The sequence below is a fragment of the Balaenoptera ricei genome, chromosome 3 (assembly GCF_028023285.1).
Source record: "Balaenoptera ricei isolate mBalRic1 chromosome 3, mBalRic1.hap2, whole genome shotgun sequence".
Classification (NCBI taxonomy): domain Eukaryota; kingdom Metazoa; phylum Chordata; class Mammalia; order Artiodactyla; family Balaenopteridae; genus Balaenoptera; species Balaenoptera ricei.
In genome coordinates this window covers 90,699,298-90,712,346 of record NC_082641.1, presented here as the reverse complement: position 1 = coordinate 90,712,346, position 13,049 = coordinate 90,699,298, and the positions used below count along the sequence as shown (strand labels likewise).

The following is a 13,049-nucleotide window of genomic DNA, read 5'->3' as shown; positions in this document are numbered from 1 at the left end:
ATGAACTCCATGGAAAAATCGGTGGGGATATCATTTAAAGACCAAAAAAGCACAGGATGCTCCTTGGAGAAATTGTTTTAAGTGTCTTAAAAGAATCATACTAGAACAAAGAGTAGCAAAGCTAATAAGACTTGAAGATATTTGTCAAACGAAAATTTTATTTGGTATTTTGACATAAATTACAAAGGGTGTTGTGCAGTGCCTTTCCCTGGAGGTACTCTAAAAGAACGTCTTACCTGTTTGAGGTGACTGAATTGGCATCAGTCTGATGGTAGGGAGGATCTAAATGATCTCAGACTCCTTTTGACCCTGTGAAACAAACAAAACAGGGAAAATGAAAGTTGTTGATAAAAAAGTAGGCATTTTTAGGGTAACACAATGTAATTAGCCTAAGCAAGGACACATACTTGGAGCATGAAGTAAAAAAAAAAAAAAAAAAAAAAAAGAGTAATAAAGCAATGCTATTAATTAGAGAGGGCAAACTAATGTCACATGATGGTGACTAGTCCGAGATGCCAGCAGGATATGCCGTGAGGGCCTCAGTATCACTTAGGTATATTCAGAAAGTCCTATTCTGTCATAAATGATCTCAACATTTTTAACATCTGATATCTGGAACCAAATGTCATTTCAATAACAGATCTAATAATTATTACAACAACAATAATAACAATGTTTTGGAGCAGTCTCCATATGTCAAGCACTGGTTCTAAATACTGAACATGTAGTATCTGTTTTAATCTATCAACAACCCAATGAAGTACTATTAATTTCTCCAGTTTATAAATGAAATCACTTAAACAGAGAGGGCATTTATTCTTTTGCTGGATGGAATGTCAGAGACCCAAGAAAGGATAACTAAGATAAGATGAATAAACTACAAAATATAAAATCAACTGAAGAATTTAATAGCCAGCAAATTTGGTCTTTACCAAATTTAGCTCTGATCATTTTTTTGGACCTCAGCTGTCGAGAGTATGGTCTTGAAGTTTAATACTATGAGCAAACCAGATAAACTCTGAAACTCTCTAGTTTTTCATAGAACTGGAATGTGGTCATTTATATTCAGCATAAGGCAAAACCTCTCAAAGTCAGAGAAGAGGCTGATGAAGCTGGGCTACTTGAGGAGACCAAATGGCAAGGAATACAATAAGGCCAGATTGTGTATGACAGAGGAAATGACAATACGCCAGTTAGGAAATAAAACTAGGGAAGTCCAAAGAACTTAATGCATACAAAGGTTTTTTTCCCCTGCAAAAGGAGTCAATTTGAAAAGCTTCAGGGAAAATACAAGTTCTGTGTTGAGATGAAGTTTTAGATGAATGAAGAGCTTAAACTACTTTCAACTTGACATGGCTTGGCTTCAAGGTCTAGCGGTTCATTATGAAGTATAGAAGATGTAACTAAAAGCACAACTCTTACCATGAACCAAGAGAGACCAAAATGGTGAGGGAAAAGGTTTGATTGCAAACGTGAGTGCCATGCTCGCTAGCTTCCTCTGTTTTAAAGGGAAAACCCTTTTCCTCTTAAACTTTTACACTCCCTCGTGCACATGACATCTTTTGTAACAATCGCATAATTCTCCAGGGACAACTCTGTACTCAAGGGAGCAGATCCCAAGGACAATACAGAAGAGGAACCCCAGGTGTGCACACCAGTGAGGCTCTGGCTGGAACGGAAACTCAGGGACGCTCATTCCATCTACTTCTCTTAGCTTTTAGCCTATGTTGTCCTACATATGCCTCAGTGTTCAACAAGAGGTAGTGGGAAATAAGGTTTGACTAAAAAAAAAAAAAATCTAATTTCCAAGAAACGTTTTCAGAATAAAACGGTAAATAACTGTCTTTCTGGTTAGCTGGTTGCAACAGTGCTCTGGAAAAAAAATGGTGTGAGACCACTTGAGATGTTCCTTACTTCTATTACTGAGATTCAAAACAGTGTGAACTTCCAGATCTCTCCTCTGAGTCATTCACTCATAGGCCTAAGTCTCTGGAAACTTGGGTTGTGTTCTTTCCTTCTTTTAGACAGATAAGGGTGTAGAGGTCTGCAGAAACTAGGGGACCTTACAAAAGCCTCGGTGGGAAGGACAGCCCGAAGAAGAGACCGTTAGAATCTTGAACTCTCCAGTTCTCAGCTTGGGGGTCCCAGGAACACACGATCCATCATTTTCACTGTGCTTTTTTATTCCTCTCTTCCTATATTTTCAGTTTATTGTGATGAACACTAATAACCACCTATGAAATACCATAGTACAAGTACAGTAAATCCATTTGAAATACTGTGATATGATTCCAACCTGTCTGACTCCTTTTCTCGCCATCTTCTGCTAACACACCTGGTGAAACTCAGAAGGTGCAGCTGGAGTCGTGCTTTTAGTCTTTTTTAAACATCAGTTGGAAGCTGCGACTCAAAGCAATGTGACCCCTGCACAACCTGAAACCTAAAAGTTTCCCGAGGCTCTTCTGTGAATTAAATGGCCAGGTTTCAAAAACACACACATGGCATTTGAATGAGGTTCAGGACAGCTGGTCAGAAAAAGGAATTGAACAAAAGAAGGGTAAACTTAAACTCACTAAAAGAGCAGGCATACCAACAACAAAAGCAGGCAGACAATGGCACTGAGGTCAGGCAGAGCTTCCCAGGCCTCTGACAGAGCTAGGGCTCCTGAGAGTTTGGCAACAGTGTAACTAATTAGGGAGCTCAGGATACCAAGTGCCAAAGCACTATTTGGTCTCCCAGACAGGACTTGGACACTTTCATAGCTGTCACCTTTTCTGGGGACACCTTGAAACTTTCTGGGTCAACTCGAAGCCAATCTCTTTCAGCAATTCAGTGGCACTTCTAGGGAGGGCTCATGTGACTCTTTTCTTGAAAGGTGCCCTAGGATTAGAACAGAAATTCTGCCCCACCTACCCTTCCTTTCAATTAGTAAAAAAAGCGGCCTGGACCAACTTCTATAGGGCTCCATAACATTCAAACCACCATTTTTTCCCCATGAGGGTCTATTTTGTACCCAGGACTGCACACGTTGCTGTCACTAAAAATTTAGAAGTATTTCACAGCATCCCTGTAATTTACAATCTTTTTTTGGACACAAGATTTACAAACCTGAAACAATGCTATAACAATACAATATTGTCCTGAAAACCAACTTAGCCTTAATTCTCTTCTGTGTTAAATAGAGTTGGTCTCATATATCCTCTCAGAATATGAAATCCTAGAGTGCAGGTCCATGTCACCTGTATCCCCTAGAGCACGTAGCATTGAAGCTGAGCACTGCAGGTCTGCAATGAATAATGGATGGTTTGTAGGATTAATCAATTGGGAACCTAAAATGCCTGTGTTTCTTCATGGGTTAGGTCCCCTGGTAGCACTAGAGGTAGCACGAGGTGGAAAATGGCAGTAGCTTTTATACAAAGAACTTCATTCTGGGTTGCAACAGGAAGTTTATCTTATTTTTGCCTTCCTGTTTTGAAATCTGCAGGATGGCTTCCCCTCATGCCTGGGTGCTATCTGGTAAGGAAATGTTCCAGTAGGGAGTTGCTTGGCAATATTCCTGGCCCACTGTTATCAGCATCTGGCCCACGTCACAAGCATTCTCCTGCTGGATTCATCTGTCAGGAGGACAGATATGAAAGCACCTTGTAGCACAGAGAATATGTTCGATGGCACCACACCTGTGTGTACATGCATGGGCACACACACACAAATGACGCAGGAAAGTACAAGACAATTGTATCAAACAGAGCAATTAGCTCAAAAAGAGTTTGTCATTTTTGCTCTGGCAGAATGGGGGGCAAGGGTGGAGGGAGTGCAATAGCCCCTCTCTCAGAACTCTTAGAAGAAAGTTGGTTGGCCACACAATATAACACACATATTGGTCAGTGAGGGGAGGAAAGAATCTCCCCACTTTCTGAACTTTATTGTAAAGGGAAATGCATACTAAATCTATGCACAAGTTTTGTCATCTCTAGTTGCATTTTACAGACTGTTTTTGCCAGTCCTATCCAAAGAAAATAATGGGACTCAATCATTCATCCATCTAACCAATATTTAATACCTACCCTCTGTATGCCAGGCACTAATTCTAGAAGCTGAGGGTATAGTGTTGAACAAAAGACCCCTGTCCTCAAGGAGACTATACCTAGTTATAGCTTTAGTCATTTGTTATATCATTATATACCATTAGTCATATCATTATACTAGTGGTTAACTAGTATATATCATTATAATTAGTGATATATCATTATAACTTGTGATTTCAGAGAATAAAAGCACTTTCTCTGAAGGAAATTAAACACTGTGGGATGATATTGGAGGGAGATATTTAAGGTGGTTGCCCAGAGCAATCCTGGATGAGGAGGTAACGTTTGCACTGAGAGCTGAATTATAAGAATGGGAGAACATTCCTGGCAGAGAGAAGAGCAAACACAAAGGCCATCACTTTTCTTTATTTATTTGTGAGTACAATCAGCCTGATCCCTGACCCAGACAGTCTTCCACAGTGATAAAATCTGTGTGTTAGCATGGCCTCCATTCAGAGGGGTTATCCTTTCAGCTGGCCCAAAGGCATGAGGGCCAAGGACAGGGACCCAGCAGAGAGACTATTTCTCAGCTTCCAAGGAAAAGAGAAAACATCAGAAGAGGAAGAATCACAACAGGCCAGGGCATATCTCTTACTCCTCCTTGTAGTAATGGATGGTCACTGCAGTCCCAAGGCAATGAAAATTACCTTCAAGCATCCAGGAGGCCAAGGCCAATCAGTGACAGAGTATTAGATGCTTTTATTGGTCATAGAACACAGCCCACCACGGGAATCACAGCATGGCCTGGGCCAAGTTCAACTCAAAGAGATGGCCTCTCATGTTCCAAGTTGAAATTAACTCTTCTTCCAGTTTTCTCCCTCATTGTAGCCTCCCATATAGGTGTGACAGAAGGAAGAAGACAGAGAGGCAGCTTGCCCCTGGGGCTCTAACTCTCTGACCTGACAAGTTTCTGATCCTTCCATATACTTGTGAGCTCATATAAACTTCAGTGTCATGGTTAAAAACAAAGAGTTCTGGAGTCAGGCTGCCTGGATCCAAACCCTGGCTACACTCCTGGCTGAGTGACCTAGAATAGGTTCCAACATCTCTCCAAGCTTTGCTTTCCTCATCTGTAAAATAGTGGTTATATAACCTCAGAGAGTGGCTGAGGATTAAAAGAGATCATTCATGTAAAGTCAGAACACATGTACTACCTAGCACACAATATGCACTTGATCAAAGCCAGCAGCCAGAGCAGTAAGGAGAAGAGGAAGAGGGACGAGTCAGTATCACAGTAATACTCACAGGCTCGGGACTCAGTACCCATTCATAAGCATCAAGAACACTTGGCTTCAGACATGGAAGCAACTTAAGCATCCATTGACAGATGAATAGATAAAGAAGGTGTGGTATATACATACAATGGAATACTACTCAGCCATAAAATGGAATATTACTCAGCCATAAAATGAATGAAATAATGCCATTTGTAGCAACATGGACGGACCTAAAGTTTATCATAATGAGTGAAGTGAGTCAGACAAAGACAAATATTATGTGATACCACTTATGTGAAATCTAAAAAATAATACAAATGAATCTATATACAAAACAGAAACAAACTCACAGACATAGAAAACAAACTTATGGTTACCAAAGGGGAAATGGACAGGGAGAGGGATAAATTAGGAGTATGGGATTAACAAATACACACCACTATGTAAAAACTAGATAAACAACAAGGATTTACTGTATAGCATGGGGAACTATATTCAATATCTTGTAATAACCTATAATGGAAAATAATGTGAAAAAATATATATGTATAACTGAATGACTTTGTTGTACACCTGAAACTAACACAATATTGTAAATAAACTATATTTCAATTATAAAAAAAGAATGCTTGTGTTTATCGGACATGTTGGCCCCTAAAACCAACCTCAAAAACCCTACATTAGAGAAAGTGAGAAAAAAGTGTAATTTTCCCTTTTCATACTTTCAGCCATATTTTTAGAATACTCTAATAGGGCTCAAGGACTGAAAGTACATTTGTTTCAAATAAATATTAAAACAATTGCAAGAATTAGAGAAAAGAAAAGCTGTTTTGCAGATGTCTGGCCATTCATCGTCATCCTGCTTTTGGATTGCACCCAGCCAGTGAAGGGAAGATGGAGCCCAATCTGAAAGATGGGTTCCCTATGAGGTCATTGCTGATTCTATTGCAACAGTAGACCTCCAGGAGATTATTAATTTTTCAACAATAAGCCTGAAAGGAAAAGAAGCACTAATCTAGCTCTCCCTGGCTGCTTGTAAATATTCATTATTTTATGCCCTTCTGTTCTCCTTTTCTATTAGGCTAAATTCTTTTCCAAAGCCAGAGACCAGGCCTACTCTTTTTATGATGCCAACAGCAAAGCTGATTTGTATGGTAGTGATATTCATCTGATGTCACTCACTTGTACTTCTTTAGAATGGGGGATCTGGTGAATGTCTCACACCCATGAAATATTACATTGCTAATCTTTGTTTTCCAGTAGTCTGGCATAGTTTCTGGAACATTGGTTTCCACTGAAGTTTGTTTAAGGGAAAATTTAAAATAGAAGAAGATATGTAATGATGTTAGGAGCTACCACAGAAATTCAATAACAATATGAGAAATGTAATAACAATAGGAGAAAAGTAAACCCAGTATGTCTGCACATGCTGACATACTGTAGTTAATATAAGATTAAAAATAATATTCCAACTGGAGGTGAAAGGGCTAATAAGAGTTTATTTCTCACACACATAAGAAAAAAAGCATGGAAGTCACCAGGCCTGGGCTGGAATGATAGCTCCATGGTCACCAGAGACTCAGGCTCTTTTTGCTATTATTAGGATCCAGCCACATCATCGTAGTCCAAAAAGGCTGCTGGAGTTCCAGCTATCACAGCCACATTTTTTGCATCAGTATAAGAAGAGTAGAGGGGAAGAAAGAGACTTCCCAGGATTTCTACGCAACAAATTTGCTTACCTTTCATTAGCAAGAACTTAATCACCTGAATCAGCTAAATGCAAAGAAGACTATTGCCCATTTACTGGCTTCATAACAGTAGGGACCAGTATGTTTGGCAACAGGATCATAAGGATAATAACTCTAAATATAAAAATGTTGAGAAGCTTCCAGAGGATTTCACATGTGCCAGTGTTTTGAGAAGGGAGGAAGGAGGGCAGAAGAGGGAGCTGGCTCTTGGAAACCTACAGCTTAAAGTAGCAAGAGGAGCACCCGGCTCAGCTGGGGCCTGTTCTGACGAAAACAGATGCACTTATGGACATAGTGAGGTAGAATACATTAAAGGTAAATAGACAAGCTTTAAATGGTCACTGTTGGTGTCTTCTAGTACAGTTTATCACAGAGAAACAGAAAGAGATTCAAGCAGAAAGCTCAGGTCCAAGTGAAGATTCAGTCGTTAGCCTGTGTTCTGAATCTCTTTGAACTTGACTATGACCGAGAGGGTCAAAAGGCGAAGAACCCTAAACCTGGTGCAATGCCAAAGCGGGCAGGGAGAGCCCAGTGCTGCCTCTCTCCCTGCCTATATTTGGGGTCTGTCATGGATCGTCTTGGGCCCCTCATTCTGGATCAGTCCCTTCCCAGACCTTCTGTAGCCCTGAATCCTATGACGCTGTCATTTTCACAATGATAATTTTCAGCCGATGCTTGCTGTTGAATGACTGAGAAATGGCCATCACTGTAAATACACCACCACCTGCCCCCATACTCTCACACACTTCTTATCTCAGAGCAAACAGGTTTCTGGGAATTAATCGGTCAAATATTTTGAAAGAAGACTCCACAGCCTGGTAACAAGGCTTCTCTTTCCCCAGTGAATATTCATTCCACTGGCAGCTATAACTGGGAGACAAGTATCACCTAGATCCCCCTAATTCCTGGCAAGGAGAAGAGGGGAGTCTAAGGCAACCAACAGCTGCGGAAGATGGCACCAGACTGAGGCTGTCCTAGAAATCTCTGTCCTCAGGGAAAATAACCCTGAGGCAGAGAGCAGCAGTGCTATTGTGAGGCAAATCATTTACTGAACGGCTGGACCCAGCTACAGGCCCAAATTAAGAATGGATGAAAATGGGAATGGCTGAATTGGGGGGTATGTGTTTGGGTTTGTTTGTTTGGTTTGGGTATGACTATAAATTTTATCTCTAACTTCTCCTTTTCTACTCTAAAAACTGGGAATTATCCAAGGTATAAAGGGGTGTGGACCAATAGCCTTAAAGGAATTCTATAAAACTGACCTATTCTCAGCGATGAAAAAACCCCTAGTCTGCATTCCCCCTGCCCTTCAGCAGGTTTCTGAGGACTCTGCCCTCAGCAGGCACTTTGGCTCAGGAAGGGGGTAATTTTGGTGCTTTTAGTTTACTGCCCATCTCATGACTTATAATACATTGCCTGAGTTTTGGAAAACTCAAAGTTTTGGATAAGACCCATCCCTTTTCTAACCCCCCAACTTTTCCTTTTGACAAAAATCAAGAATTCTCTGAACATTTTCTGTTCTATGTATTGCTGGAAGGATTATAACAGTCATAGCAGGGATTCATGGCATGGCGGTATTTTCACGATTTTTTTAGAACTCAGCCTGAACTTATCTCCAATGAATCAAAGGGTGGGAGAGTTTTTAAGAGGTGGAATGGTGGGAAATCATAGGTTATCTGGATTCTATAAGGACCTGGGTGAGAGGGAGGTCAGGGGCCAAGGGGCAGAAAGAAGCCTGTCTAAACTTTAGTCAAGCTGAGAAAAACATTAAGGTCATTGGTCAATCCTTACCATAACCTCATGGAATCATGTATCAAGATGCCCATTTTAGGGCAGAAGACCTAAATAGAGATTTTTCCAAAAGACATACAGATAGCCAACTCGGACATGAAAAGATGTTCAACATCGCTAATTATTAGAGAAATGCAAATCAAAACCTCAATGAGGTGTCACCTCACACAGGTTAGAATGGCCATCACCAAAGAGCCTACAAATAATTAACGTTGGAGAGGGTGTGGAGAAAAGGGAACCCTCCTACACTGTTGGTGGGAATGTAAATTGGTGCAGCCACTATGTAAAACAGTATGGAGATTCCATAAAAAACTAGAAATTGAGTTACCATATGATCCAGCAATACAACTCCTGGATAGATATATATATCTGGAAAAGACAAAAACTCTAATTGGAAAAGATACACGCACCCCAATGTTCATAACAGCACTATTTATAACAGCCAAGATACGGAAGCAACCTAAATGTCCATCAACAGATGAATGGATAGAGAAGGTGTGGTATATATATACAATGGAATATTACTCAGCCATAAAAAGAATGAAATATTGCCACTTTCAGCAAAATGGATGGACCTATAGAATATCAAGTAAGTGACGTAAGTCAGACAAAGATAAATATTATATGATATCACTTATACATACACATGGAATCTAAAAAATAATACAAATGAATCTGTATACAAAACAGAAAAAGACTGACAAACATAGAAAACAAACTTACGGTTACCAGAGGGGAAAGGGAAGGTAAGTAGGGATAAATTAGAAGTATGGGATTAACGTGTACAAAATACTATATATAAAATAAACAACAAGGATTTACTATAACACAGGGAACAATATTCAATATCTTATAATAACCTATAATGGAAAATAATCTGAAAAATATGTGTGTGTGTGTGTGTGTGTATATATATATATATATATATATATAAAACTGAATCACTTTGCTGTACACCTAAAACTAACACAATATCATAAATCAACCATACTTCAACTTAAAAAAAAAATTCTCTAAAAATGCCCATTTTACAGATTAGGAAACTGAGGCACAGAAAGGTTGAGACTTGCCCTATTTCACCAAGCCTCACAAGTCCCAAGCTATCCCCAAGTTCACCTCCCTCCCACACCTCCCAATTTCTCACATGTGTAAATTAATTTTTTCTTACTGTGGTTTGGAACCAGGTCAGCTGCATTATGTCCAAGTGCTGTCCTGATGAGAGCACCTTTGAAGGCTCAGCCCAAAGACAGTTTTGGGGAAATAGGGAGGAAAAAAAGGATGGGCAAAGTATAGGAAAGGGTAAGGGTAGTCAGCCATCATCCCCCCAATCTCATTTCACACATGTACACAGTCTCCAACACCATGTTCAGAACTGCGTTGGCAGTAAACTAGGCAAAAAGGAGTAAAATCCTGGATGAGGTCAGTGGGAATAGGAATAAAATGGATGGGACAAATTTAAGGGATACATCAAAAGAGTGGCAGGGACAGAAAACAGAGAGGCTAAAAGGGATATAAGGCAGGGACCTGTCTAACATGACATTAGTCCTAGAAAGATGGGAACTAAAATAGTTGGGAGAGGGAACAAAATTTAAGGGGAAAGATGTGAATTAAGAATTATAACATGTTGTCTTTAAGGTAAACTGACGTTTATTACTTTGGAAATATTAGACCTATACTATAGCATAAAATTTATGCTGCTAATTTCCAATTTTGAAGTGCTCATCTTCACAGTGATGCTGCAGATACAAAATAAATGACCTTAATCAAAGAGGAACTTGCAAAGAGAGAAAAGCAAAGAGCAAGATGAGGAATCTTAAAGAGCCACCATCTCTGAGGATCAGGGAAGGAGAGGCGAGAAAGCGAGAACAATAAGGGGGAATAAGAAACAGAAAAAGAATAAGAGAAATAGAAGAGTTCAGAAAGTATCATGTCATAGAAACCAAGGCAACAAGAAGTTTATAGAAGAAACAGATTTCAAAGAGTCAAATAGTGCAGTTAAGGAGAATTATATTTTACAAGACAGAGGACTATACTGGTGACTTTCAAGAGAGAAGTCTCAATATAGTTACGAGGATGCAAATCAGACTCCAGAGGTTAAAGGAAGTGGTAGATGGATAAGAAGCAAAGCACTGGGTCACAGCTAAGTAGTAAAAAGAAGAAAGTTTGGATGCTAGTTGGAAAAACAAAGATCTTTTTGTTTTCCAATAATAAGGGAGAATATGTTGAGAACCTGAAGTATTAACCCTGGAGCCAGTATATACAGGGGCTCATATACAGATTACTAACGTGTACACAAAAAGTGTATGATTCCGTAAGAATATTCTGTTTCTCTACCATACTTTGGTCCCATCTCTGATACACAGCATTCATAATGGGGGAACTCTAGCCCAGGGATTTCCAGCCTTTCGATTAGTAGAGAAGGGTGTTGCTCTCAGCCTGCTTGCCAGTCCAAGGCCCTGTAGCTTGTTACTATTTGAAGAGATTTTATTGTGGGCCTAGAGACAGCTACAGATGACTAGTTAATCTTGGTGTCTTAATCATTTCAGGCTGTTATAACAAGTTATCACAGACTGGGTGGCTTAAACAGCAATTTATTTCTCACAGTTCTGGAGGCTGGGAAGTCGAAGGTCAAGGTGCCAGTGTATCTGGTGCCCTGACTGAACACAGCCATCTTCTCACTGTATCCTCACTTGGCAGAGAGAGCAGAAAGGAAGCAAGCTTTCTTGTGTCTCTTCTTATAAAAGCGCTGATCCCATTCATGAGGACCTACCCTCCTGACTTCATTACCTTTCAAAGGCCCTACTTCCTAATACCACCACACTGGAAGTTAGGATTTCAACATATCAGTTTTGGGGATGACACAAACATTCAGTCCATAGCACTTAGCAAGATGAGTCAGAGTTTCTGGGGATTCAAGGAAGGATGCTGACGCTTTTAAAACGGTTCAGGACGTGGCAGTAGTCGTCACACTTGCAGGTGATGCAGAACATTACGTAAGAGAGTTGTTGCTTTGTCTAATGGGTTTCCCTGTGATAGGTAGCTGTTTCCAAATGGTGATCATTTGCTAGCTCTCGACAATCCCCAGCTATTTGCTCTGAGGCTATCGGGCATATATCTTTGTCTTAATTAACCTTTTTGTGTACATACATCTTTTTTCCAGCTATGGCCAACAAATGCACTTGGAAGAAGGTAACATATCTTTCTATCCCTGCATTTCTGCACCCCTTAAAGCTATCTGCTTCTTTAAAGCAGGTCCACACCTGATCAACAGCGTAGTAGATTTATTCCAGTTCCTGCCTCTGATCATTTCCTGTTCTTTACTTCTGTGTCCATTTCTCCTCTGTAGTTCTCCTGAGAGTAGATTTCCTCTCACCTCCACATCTCTCACCTGGCAATTGAACTCTTGGTTCTTCCATTTTATGTTTTCACTTCATCTCTCCCAGTAACCATCCTAAATCTGCTCTCCCTGGAAAAACTCTCAATGATATCTCTGTCCTCCAGGGCCCAGAGTAATCTGAGGGGCAAGGAACAATTAAAAGCAGAGATCAAGTGTTTTCAATTACATGCTTGCTTTTGGCTATAATGGAAACAGCCAGCATATCAGTTCTGCGTGTGCATGTGCGCATGGAGAATCTTTTAACCAAACGAGCAAAAACAACAGCTACACTCAAAACGCTATAAATTGGTATCAGAAATAAGTGAAAATAGCTAAGTATAAAAAGTATATCTGATCCAGTCTTAGATAAAACTTCACCTGAACCATGTGATCTCTTCAAACATGTTATATTTAATTTCACATCAGAGCGTAGATCGAGGAACCTATGATATCAGTAGCAGAGATGATCTGCTAAATGTTCTGAGGATATTTGAAAAGTTAAAAGCTATTCAGATTCCTATTTCAAGTCATGGCTTAGAACTGAGTAAGCTGTGTTACTGCCCATACTCAAACATTGCTTAGGATGTTAATTATCTCCCCAAATTGTCAATGTCATATGATGATGTGAGACCCCAGGTTGTCTTGGGAGGGCAATGGGAAGTGGGGGGAACTGCACAAGACACTGCTGCCCTGACCACATGGCATTAGGGAAAGGCTGGTACCCTTGGTCTGGCCAAAGAGAGAAATGCAGTTTTCATAGTTCTTTGTCTCTTTCACACATACCCATTCTCAAATGATCCGTTACTGTGCATGTGCTTCTCCTCTCCTTTTG

The 13,049-nt window shown here is 40.1% G+C and overlaps 1 long non-coding RNA gene across 1 annotated transcript in view; it reads right to left on the bottom strand.

The window, feature by feature from the left end:
• Positions 1-225: 225 nt before the first annotated feature.
• The window catches only part of LOC132363716 (uncharacterized), a 55,846-nt gene continuing 43,022 nt past the window's right edge, over positions 226-13,049 (bottom strand). The window contains exon 6 of the long non-coding RNA XR_009502647.1: positions 226-309. This is a non-coding gene — a long non-coding RNA (uncharacterized LOC132363716). The remainder of the gene's footprint in view (positions 310-13,049) is intronic.